Source organism: Eumetopias jubatus, unplaced genomic scaffold (assembly GCF_037043125.1).
Source record: "Eumetopias jubatus isolate StellerSeaLion01/CBP00866 unplaced genomic scaffold, mEumJub1_p1.0 scaffold_1, whole genome shotgun sequence".
NCBI lineage: Eukaryota > Metazoa > Chordata > Mammalia > Carnivora > Otariidae > Eumetopias > Eumetopias jubatus.
Genome location: NW_028274807.1, coordinates 38,126,334 through 38,138,276, shown reverse-complemented (window position 1 = coordinate 38,138,276; position 11,943 = coordinate 38,126,334). Strand labels below are relative to the sequence as shown.

Genomic DNA, 11,943 nt, shown 5'->3' with positions numbered 1-11,943 from the left:
GGAAATGCATATTTGCAAGCAGCAATACAAAAGTATTCGTGAAGAATGCATAATCTCTGAAAATTATGAAAACATCCCTGCTACCAATACATTTCTAAATACAAAACTGACTACCATATTGTTATTTCTGTGTAGCGAGAGAAGTTCATTTTCAAAACAGATAAAATTCAGTCTTTAGGTGTGAATGGTATGAATGACAGTCTTTTTTTTTTTTTTAATTCTTAAGTCATTTGGGATCCTTAAGCATGCAAAAGCTCAGATGGGAAGGTCCACAAAAGAACCAGGGTTGTCTTAGGGCATCCAGTTAAGCCAGAGCTGGGAATGCCTCAGGGTCACCTACATCAGGAGCAGAAGCACTTGACTTGTCAGTTCTGCTGCCACGGTTTGGATGTCCACCACGCCCACAGCCACCTCGTCCTCCCCTGCCACCACGTCCTGGGCAGCCAAGGTCTCCAAAATTGATCTCCAGCTGAGATGTTATATCATTTTCTGGCTTCCGGAAACGATGGTCCATAACCGAATATTCAACATGAGCCTCTTCACTCTTTGACTTATGAAGAACAAATCCCTTCTTCTACTGCCCATCAGTACCTTCATTTGGTTTTCAGATATTAAATTCTACTTTTGCCTGGTCCTTATTTTGAATAGCTTTCCACTCATCCAAAGTCATTTCTTTTGGACCCTCTTCCTTTACCTCTTCAACTTCATTCTCCTTATTTTCAGTGTCTGCAACTGGATGTTCTTCACCTTCAGGTGTTTCCTCAGTCACATTTGATTGATCCAAGTCAGTTAATTCATCTTTGACAGTTTCCCAGTTGTGAGATCCACTACCTCCACATTTGTCCTCATGCTTCAGGCCACTGTAATGTGAAAAAGAAGATCTATCACTTCCACTATGCCTATCAAATTCACGTTTGCCACGAGAATCAAATCCATCTCCTCGGCCCATTCCACGTCCAGGGCCTCCTCAACCTCTTCCAAGACCACCATGGCCTCGGATAGGCCGGTCAATAATCGGTCTATCAACTGAAAATTCTCCTCCTTCACCCTTTTCTTCAAGTGGCTTTTCAAATCATCGTTCACGAGGTGGTCGCCTTTCTGGTCTCCTGTCAATTATTTTCCCTTCACTCTGCAGCTGTTGATCAGGTCTTCTTCCAACATGTCTTATTCCTTCTTTCTAAGCGCCATGGGCGGCTGCGTCTTGTCAGCCACGCCAATGCTGGGGGCAGCGGGTTCTTGCGGTCTTTCTGGGACTTTTTACGCAGCTGTTTGCCTGCTGCGGTGGAGTTGGTCTGGGCTGCGGCCTGAGCTGCGCTCTTGGCCCCAGGGCCCCCAACGCTGCCCCCGCCGGCTTCTTTTTTCTTGTTCTCTGCTGCCTTCAACACCTCAAAGGGGTCCGATTCGTCGTCAAATAACTGGTCGAATCGGTTGGTGACCACGCAGCCGAAGCCTTCCTGTAAGTGCCCAGGCATAATGGTGGCTTGCCAGCGCGTTCCTCCACCTCATTTCTTCTTTTTAAAGCATACTCTGTTTTTGAAGAAGGTTTGCTGGCAAACTTCCTGATGCACAGCCAAACTGGCTTTCTCTTTATGGAATACACATTATTTAGAACATAGTATAAATCAGTATGAATTTCTGTAAAAAGCCATAGTTTGCTGACCACTGTAACTAGCTATTTTGAAATAATCTAATAATACTTAGTTAACCAATTCATGATATTGTGGGTATCAACTCAAATAATATGTCATAAATAGCAAAAGGATATAATACAAGAAACAATATATGCTATTAGAGGTCTATCTTGGGAATGGCCATGAGGATAACTCTAGGATTTCACCTCTTTGCACTTTATTTCCTAATCTATATATTAAGGCAGATGGATTAGATAATTTCCAAAGATCATTCATACTGGGATGTGGTAAAAAATAATAGAGGGCTGCCTGGGTGGCTCAGTCGTTAAGCGTCTGCCTTCGGCTCAGGTCACGATCCCAGGGTCCTGGGATCGAGCCCCGCATCGGGCTCCCTGCTCAGCAAAGAGCCTGCTTCTCCCTCTCCCTCTGCCTGCCTCTCTGCCTACTTGTGCTCTCTATCTCTCTGTCAAGTAAATAAATAAAATCTTTAAAAAAAAAAAAGAAATGATAGAAATCATTACAATTGATGAAGTCTCACTACTGTGTAAAAATGAGCAAAAATACATACCTAGGGCAAAATTCAGCAGACATCTATAACTCAGCTAAACAATAATTGCAATTTTTTAAAGTGCTAGAAACCTGTAATTGCATATCTGGATGTTGTCATGAGTGTAAAATTGGGTATTGGTTAAATTAATCCTAAGAGACAGATGTACTTACTAACTTTTCTAGATACATATTTGGGATCACGAAAAGCTACTGATATGTAAAAATCCATAAATGCAGTAATGCTGAGGAACCCAAAGGACCAAATTCTTTTTTTTTTCACTCACTCATTTAAACACCATGGGAAGGCCTAGAACTATGAAGACAAATATTTTGACTAAGATTCTATTCCTTGAAGGAGAATATTTTTTTTTTTTTAAGATTTTATTTATTTGACAGAGAGTGACACAGTGAGAGAGGAGGGAACACAAGCCGGGGGAGTGGGAGAGGGAGAAGCAGGCCTCCCGCGGAGCAGGGAGCCCGATGCGGGGCTCGATCCCAGGACCCTGGGACCACGACCTGAGCCGAAGGCAGACGCTTAACGACTGAACCACCCAGGCGCCCCTCCTTGAAGGAGAATATTGTCTACTGGAAGAACTAGACTTGTAAAGTATCCACCTTGTTCTATTTTAAAAGAAGTAGATATGGGTCTTTTTCAGAGCAATAAGTAAACTTACAACTATAACTGCACAGCATGAGTCAAATATAAGCTTTGAAAAAAATCCCCTTGGTTACCTTGATACATTTATCTTTCTACCATAATTAATGTTTGTTATACTTACTTGTTTTGAATAAGTTGTCTGGCATAGAGTTTTAAGGTAAAGAGCTTTAGTGGTAGTATTTGCTTGGCTCTGTTATTTTAAAAAATCTTAGGCAACACATATGTTTAACACTATAAGGATAATTTTACTTTTGATAAAAGAGATGAATTATGGTGTAACAATTACTGAAATCATGTCAACATTTATGTAGAAATTTGGCAATTAATCTTTCATGAAGTATATATCAATTAAAATATACTTAGCATAAATGCAAAAACGTAAGACCAAGACTGCAGAATATCAGAATTGCATCAAATTAAAATACAATCTTTGAAATATTTCCAAATCCGTGCTGTGTTCATTTTATATTTCAACATGCACTGCTGAAGTCTGACCTTCTGTTATTGAAAATGATCAGGACAAAGGCTGGAAAGTTAACCTTGCATATTTTCGTCCTGCTCACACATTCTAAAAAGATGTCAAATTTATTCACATCAATTGGGCTGGTCAAAATTGTTTAAATCATTTAGGTCTTCTCTGGATTTGACTTTGTACTGACTTTGAGAGTTTCAAGCTAAAGAGCAGCTAAATTAAGCAGAACAAAACAAACAGCATCAAGTGAAAGGAACACTGAAGTCCAAATCTACTTGTTCACTTAGCATATGTTGCTCTTCTCTCCAACCCTGAGCCACCTGATGTGCAAAACAACAGGTAGCAAGGATGGTGAGGGACAAATGCAAGATCAGTTTATTTCTCAGTTTACTTCTTGAGTGACCCTCAACCTCTGCACATCTCTGCACTGTTAGGAATTTTATTTATTATAATAAGATTTTGTCATTCATCTCAAGTAAAAAAAAATAAAGCAGATTTGACTCTAAAAGGGAGGAAAAAGATGGGGCACCTGGGTGGCTCAGTTGTTAAGCGTCTGCCTTCAGCTCAGGTCATGATTCCTGGGTCCTGGGATTGAGCCCCGCATTGGGCTCCTTGCTTGGTGGGAAGCCTGCTTCTCCCTCTCCCACTCCCCCTGCTTTTGTTCCCTCTCTCGCTGTGTCTCTGTCAAGTAAATACATAAAATCTTTTAAAAAATAAATAAATAATAAAATAAAATAAATAAAAGGGAGGAAAAAGAGAATACAAGTATGATTTGTAAAAGGAAAGCTGACCTTTGAGTGAAAAAAGGATGAAATTACAAAATTACACATGCACAAACACACAGAATACATAGAGAGATAAATAAAAGCACCAAAGATTTGTGTGTGTGTTTTAAACTTTTATTTATTATTTATTTTTTTAAGTGATCTCTACACCCAGTATGGGGCTCAAACTCACGACCTCAAGGTCAAGAGTTGGATGCTCCTCTGAATGAGTCAGCTGGGCACCTCTAAAAATACTGAAGATTTTAAATTATAGTTTGATGAAAACTAACATATAATTAACTGAAAAAGGATGGAAAATCATTTACTGCATCTTAAATGTTTCCAATCCTTACACTTTTGATCAAATAACTGGCTACTTGTCTCTATGATATTCCTCTCATTAGTAAACAAATACAATTTTGTATAAGAATGGAATGTAATATATGTGTAATATACAAAAAATCCCTTAAACAACTTTTATACTGCCCCACGTGTCCCTTAAATTTATAATTTGTAGTTGTTATTTAAGTATTCTCAAATCCTATATCAAATGTCAAAAATCACCAAATGAAAGCAAAAAGAAAATTTAAAAATGAAATCATCATGATTGTTACTCTAACAAAATTCTATAACTTGTCTACATATCATAATCACCTGGAGGGCTCTATAAACAAAAATAAAACACATGGACATGCCCCCCACATGTCCCAGCTGTTTGGAATTTAATTCTTCTGATTAGAGATTATTCATCTCTATGTTAAAAAAAAGCACCTTCACATGGTTCTAATAAGCAGGAGGGATGAACCCTCTTCCTAAGCCTTTACCTTGTGATATGTAGGTTCAGTTTACTTGCTCTTACTGTATTAATCATTTACTCTTGTAGTCCACACCAGGATATTTTATAGTTTTTGCAAACCACAGTAAATAAATGCATTGTGTGATGTGACCCTATGAACATATTTGCCTGTATGAATACATACATGCGTACATTTCACTAAAATGAAAGTTTAGTAGAGTATTAATCATTCACATATTTGTGTAGAATTCATTCTCTACTTTTAAATATTTTCCATAAACATCTCAACTGCTAATATGACTCACTAATGGGTCACACACAGAAGTTTGTGAAAATTACTGCTCAGTTCTCATTCACATGTAATACATTCTGCATGAACATAGTATACTCTAAGAAAAATAAAGGAGAGATGACGTGTTTTGTAGACCGCAGAATGGAGGCATTCATGTATAACTTATGTACATAATATTGCAAAAACTAAGCCTCAATGAGCATGTATATTGACCAGGTAGTTGTGACAGTTTTTTAGCTAGATGACCCTGCACCTTGTACCATCTGGACGCATCACACTTTTTCTAAAGGCAGAGGTGGTAGAACATTAAGGATCTACTTAGATAATTATCACTTGATCTGATCAATTATCCAAATAGATGTGAAAAGATATATACAAGGATGTTGGCAATCTGCAATCCTGTGCTTGACTAGTAATACATTGTATAACAGCAAAGTGAAAATAAACTACTCCGGATATACAATTTCTTCAAAGAAAGAATGATGCCAGCATGATCTAGGATGTGAAACAAAGAAAAGAAATATACAAAACAAGGAAACCTAACCTTCTACTATTAATTTCTAAGTACTGACTAAAAAAATCTTAGCTTTAGTTTTTCATATAAAATTGTAAAACCCAGTAGACATATGTACAACCTGTCCCTAAATAGTATCATAAAAATTAATGTTACTATTTTGGAAATGTCTTTGGTTTCCTGATCATGCTTTCTACTAGCAGCAAGATTATGCAAATGCAAAAATATTTTGAAATGATTGTTCCTTTAAATGAATAAACTTAAGAAATTTATTACTCAGTGATTTACATGTTTTTAGCAATATACTTAGTTTTCTTAATTCCACTGTTTTTCCCAATTGCCCATTTTTTCCATATTAAAATATTTGAATCAATAAAAATGTTTGCATTAGGGGTATAGTTAAATATGTGTGACTACTGCATCACCCCAAACTTGGGACTGGGGAACATGTCTGAAGTGGGATAACTTATAGGACTTGTAAAAGGAAACAAAAAAAACCCAAAAATCTTCCCTGTGATCTATATTCCCTTTATAAGACTAAAAAGTCATTTAAACCCTCAAAAAGAGGTTACATCAGGAGGGAATAGAGGAAGTACTTTCTGTTGACATAAACAGTAATTGATAAGGTTTTCTTGAATACTTGCATAGAAATGCTGATGTATTACACTTAGGATTACTAGTTAGCTCTCATTTCCTTTCAACTTTTGCCTCTGGATAAGCTCAACTATTCCCAGGAAGAAACACTGATCAAGTACATTTGTCATGCGAGCAACTATAATAAGGTAATTTATCATAGTCTGTCAGAGTTTTATTCTAGAAAGGCTGCTGCATTTTTATCCTTACTTAAAAATCTGCTGTCACTCCTGCTGAAAATTTGGTAGACATTTTGGACATGTTTAAAAGCCCTTCCAAACCGATAGTGGCAGATAATTAAGTTATCAGCTATCAAAGCTTTTTTTCTTTTTCTTTTTTCTACAATATGTATGACACCATGAACCCATCTGGCTAGTTTAATCTGACCTGTTCACAGAGCATGATACCTTGTTCCCTTCCCTTTTTCCTCCTTAATAGTGGCCAATGACCAAAGTAATTCACAACGACAAATGAAGCCTTTCTCAAGAGTCTAATTGAGCAATTTTGTTTTCCTTTGCAAGACCTGAAATCCACAACACTCTGAACTCCATTCACTGAGGTGGCAAGAAATAGTGGTTACTAGGAAACTAGGTGGATTAAGGGTTTCTGAAGAACAAATAAACTGCTTAGGTGTACTACGTTATATCTCAATATTTCTTGTCATTCAATGCATCTACTGAATTACTCCATGTGCGTACTTTACTTGAAACCACTCTTAACAAAGTTTCATTCTGATCAGCCTTTATTGAGTCCTAAAGCCTTGGTTACCGTTCTCTCATTCTCTCTTTTAAGACTTCTGCATCTTTCAGTGTTTAAATGTATGTTTTTTGAGGGGAGCACCAGGGTGCCTCAGTCAGTGAAGCGTCTGCCTTCAGCTCAGGTCATGATCCCAGGGCCCTGGAATGGAGCTCTGCTTTGGGCTCCCCCTCTCCCTCTGCCTGCCACTCCCCCTGCTTGTGCTCTCTTTCCCTCTGTCAAATAAATAAATAAAATCTTTAAAAAAATAAATGTATGTTTTTTTGTAAAAATATATCAATCTTTTGCCAATTTTATGTCATCCTTGAACACTACCTTACAAATAGATGTTTTTCAGTTTAAGGAGAAGAAAGGAAACATCACAAACATGTTTTAATTTGGCTTCCCTCTTGACTCATTTATGGCATCCTCGTGTAATACACGTTTTTTAATCATTATTTATCAAACCCAAGAACATGCTCTCATTGCTAACAAAGCAGTCCAAAGGTAATTAAACACAGTGTATATGTACATATGTGTGTGTTTATCTCTAAATACAAAATAATGTAAATATAAAGGTAAATACATATAAGTACATGGTATCTTTTATTCTCTTCCAATAATTTGAAAAATATACAAAATCATAGAGCTCTACTGCTTTGATGATTCCTGCTCTCTCACCCCAAAATATTTATTGAGTATGTGCTGTGTTCATAGTACTTTTCTCATCTCAAGGAAAGCTTGGTAGCTTCTTTGAAAAATATTAGTTTCCCACCTTACTAGGTGATGGAGACATAGGTGAAAGTGATTTACTCTGCATCAGATAGCCATTCACATAGAATGTAAAACATCATTACAATTCTACTAAATTATTTCTCATAATCTCTTAAGGAAGAGATCTAAAACTTTGTGAGTAATTGGGATTTAATACTGATGTTCTACATAAAATTGATGTTAAATCATATTGATCATCACATTTTCATAAAAAAGGAAAACTAGATTGATGTAACTACATGGGTATTTCAGATTTTTGGTTGGCTACCAACTCTATGAAATATCATTTTCTGCTATATCATTCCACATATATTTAAAATGTTTGAAAGCACCTAATCAAATATTCCATATAAATGCATAGAATTTAAAAATAAGTGGTACTATTGTTTAATATTTATCATTTTAATAAATTTAAGTGTTTTAATAATTTGTGTGGCTAATACACAAACATACATATAATTTTTGCTTATAAATTTCTTAAGTTTGAGTTGTAAAGACAGTTAAGTTCTATAACATTTGGGACCAACTCAGTCATTATTCTATATATATTTTTATTTTACCCTTTGTTATTTTCCCCTTCTGAACTACCTAACACATAATGCATTTTGATATTAAAAGCGCTTCAATGGGATACCTGGGTGGCTCAGTCAGTTAAGTTCAGGTCATGATCCCAGGGTCCTGGGATAGTCCTGCATTGGGCTCCCTGCTCAGAGGGAAGCCTGCTTCTCCCTCTCCCACTCCCCCTGCTTGTGTTCCCTCTCTTGCTGTCTCTCTCTGTCAAATAAATAAATAAAATCTTTAAAAAAAAGTGCTTCGATCTTCACAGTATTTCATTATAATTCTAAAGTCTCAGGAAAAAATAATTTTGTCACTTATAATACTACCACACAATTTTCTCTTCTTTTTTCCTAAGACTAGTATATGCTGACAAATAAGTTAAAAACCACAGAGAGCCAAAAATGTGTTATTAAAAAATATCATTTATAAAGCAATTGTAAAGCTACATTGCAACTGCTATGAAATACGTTCTTAAGTACTCATAAGTCTATGATAATAGAACTGGAATCATCATGAAGGAATCATCTATTCTTCATTTTAACTCTCCAAGGGCTTAACTGCAAAACTCCTCTTGAAGAAACAAGACTTTGAGAAATGTAAATGATCAGATGACAAACATATCCTAACAATAGTAACTCCTCAAGTCAATTAAAAATAACATTTCTCTCACATATAAAAAAAATATGCCAGAAATGGAATTTATTTCTTCAAAACCAATAAGCCAATTATAAGACACATTATAATTTTTTGTATCACTATCAGAAGAGACTTCATCAGTTAAAATACAGTAGATCATCTATCATTAAACATACCCCAATTTCGGAGATGGAATATATTGCTGCTTAGAATTGATGACATAATATTTTGGCTATATGATTTTCTTAGAAAAGGAATTCTTAAGATTCCTGAAGCCTAAATGCATGGTATCTTTTGAGAGTTCATGGAGAGCAAAAATGCCCTATGCATTTTTGCTCTCCATGAAAAAAAAAAAAGTTAAAGCTCTCGATAGTTGGTACAATTTTGTTCACCAAATTGTTCATAGAATCTAGGACAAACTGAATTAGAAAACATAGAGGTAGAATAATTTGGGGATGTAATATTTAAATGTCCCCAGTGTCATTATATCAGCACTGATTAATAAATACATGTACTGGCCAATAAATTAAAAGTGAAATCTATTGGCTAAATAAGTCCCTCTATCACAGAATTCCTAAATAATGTTGAAGGCTAATGGGATTACTAAGCCGCAGTTTACTCATTATATCAGTTTTTTGAAAGCTTGAACTCCATCTAGTTTTCTGAAGGATTTTTACCAGTTCTCCATGTAGACTTCAACTTAAATGACATATTTTGTAAACCTCAGTAAGGACTTCCTCGATGTCAAAAAAAGTAGTCTTAATGTTACAGCTTGCTAGATGAATCTGTAAAATAATGAATTTTTAAAAAATGATCCACCAACCATGTCCCTGCTACCATAACCATCACAAAAGGATTATGTGAACACTTTACTTTCTTTTCACAAAGGTATCTGAAGAAACTATGTGAGTCCGTACCAAAGAAATACATCGACTTATTAGACATATTGAATATGAATTCAACTAAAATCAATGTTGATTTTCACATGCAGACAAGATGAATTTTTATTGCCAAGAGTGCCAATGAGAATTAAAGTTCAGATGATTTGTGTCTCAAAACAGTACTTCTTCCAAGGAAGCTTTAGTACTGCTTAACCAGTAAGAGATCTTTAAATACTTGACCTCTTTGACACTGACCAACAATCACGGTGCCTGCAAAACAAAGCACTGTCAGATTGTGAAAGTCACTAAAGAAGAATTCAAATTTCCTGTGATTATTTTGACACTGTCCAACACACTGCAACCTCATGAGAACAGCAGCGTGTTTTGTTGTTGTCATTGTGACTTTTTAAGAGCTCTTGTTCTAGAAAGAAGCAACAAAAAGATTATAAAATTTGTGAGACAACTAAAATGTATAATTGTAGGAGTTCTGATTATATTCAAAATATACTACTGCAGATACTAGGAGCTGACAATTGGTACTTGATATACATACATCAACACTGTTGCTATTAAAATAACTTTTTTAAAGATTTTATTTATTTATTTGTCAGAGAGAGAGAGAGAGCACAAGCGGGGGGAGCCACAGGCAGAGGGAGAATCAGGCTCCCCGCTGAGCAGGGAGCCCGATGCAGAACTCGATCCCAGGACCCTGGAATCATGACCTGAGCAGACGCAGATAGAGTATGGATCAAATTCCATATCCATGGGGTGACAGATGCTTCTGCTGATCACTCTCATAGTTCTAGCAATGTAAATGCATGCTTTAAAAAGTGATTTTGTCTTTTATTTATTTATTTATTTATTTATTTATTTATTTAATTAATTTATTTATTTATTTAGATTTTATTTATTTATTTGACAGAGAGAGAGAGACAGCACGAGAGCAGGAACACAAGCAGGGGGAGTGGAAGAGGGAGAAGCAGGCTTCTTGCCGAGCAGGGAGCCCGATATGGGACTTGATCCCAGAACCCTGGGATCATGACCTGAGCCGAAGGCAGACGCTTAATGACTGAGCCACCCAGGTGCCCTTGTCTTTTATTTTGGTTATTTAAACTATCAATTTGTACAATCTCTGAAAGAGACTTTAGTTTCAACTCCTGTCATAATTAGTACAAATTCTGAATAAAGAAAAATGATAAGACATGGTTTCATACTGGGCAGAATAGCCTTTTAAAATCAACAAAATATTTTTTTTGATTTTAAATTTTAAAAATTCTGCATCTAATATACATGAAAACCACTAAGTTCTTAACATGTGAAACATTATGAGAATATCAGTTATTAACATTACTTTTTTTAAAGTGATATGATGAACTCTCAAAAAAATAAAACTGAGTAAAATATAGTCAATTACATATATGGACAAGAAATATAATAAATGTGTATATATCTATATCCACCAACAAAACAAAAAGGCCACCTAGTGAATGGGAGAAGATATTTGCAAATGATATACATAATAAGGGGTTAATATCCAAAATACATAACTTATATAATTCAACATCAAACCAAAAAAAATCTAATTAAAAAATGGACAGAGGAACTGAATAGACATTTGTCTTTCTTTTTTTTTTTTTGTTATTTGTTTATTTAAGTAAGTTCTATACCCAATGAAGGGCTTGAACTCATTACCCCAGATCAAGAATTATGTGCCCTACCAACTGAGCCAACTAGGCGTCCTCTGAATAGACATTTTTCTAATGACATCCAGATGGCCAACAGACACATGAAAAGATGCTCAACATCAATCATCATCAGGGGACTACAAATCAACACCAAAATGAGATATTACCACATCTGTCAGAATGGTGAGAATCCACTGTTTTTTTTAATCAGTTACAATATTAATCCATAAATTTAGTCACATTTCTATTTTATCATAGCTTCATCATATATGGTAGTTTTTACCTTAGCTTCTTGCTCAATGGTTTCATGTACATGTTACAAATTTCCTTTTCCTTTTTCTTGATTTTGTTGATTCATTAGCGTT

At 35.6% G+C, this 11,943-nt stretch overlaps 1 pseudogene; it reads right to left on the bottom strand.

Annotated features, from left to right (window-relative positions):
• Positions 1 to 235: 235 nt before the first annotated feature.
• Positions 236 to 1,472, bottom strand: LOC114218461 (SERPINE1 mRNA-binding protein 1 pseudogene; annotated as a pseudogene).
• Between the last annotated feature and the right edge of the window lie 10,471 nt (positions 1,473 to 11,943).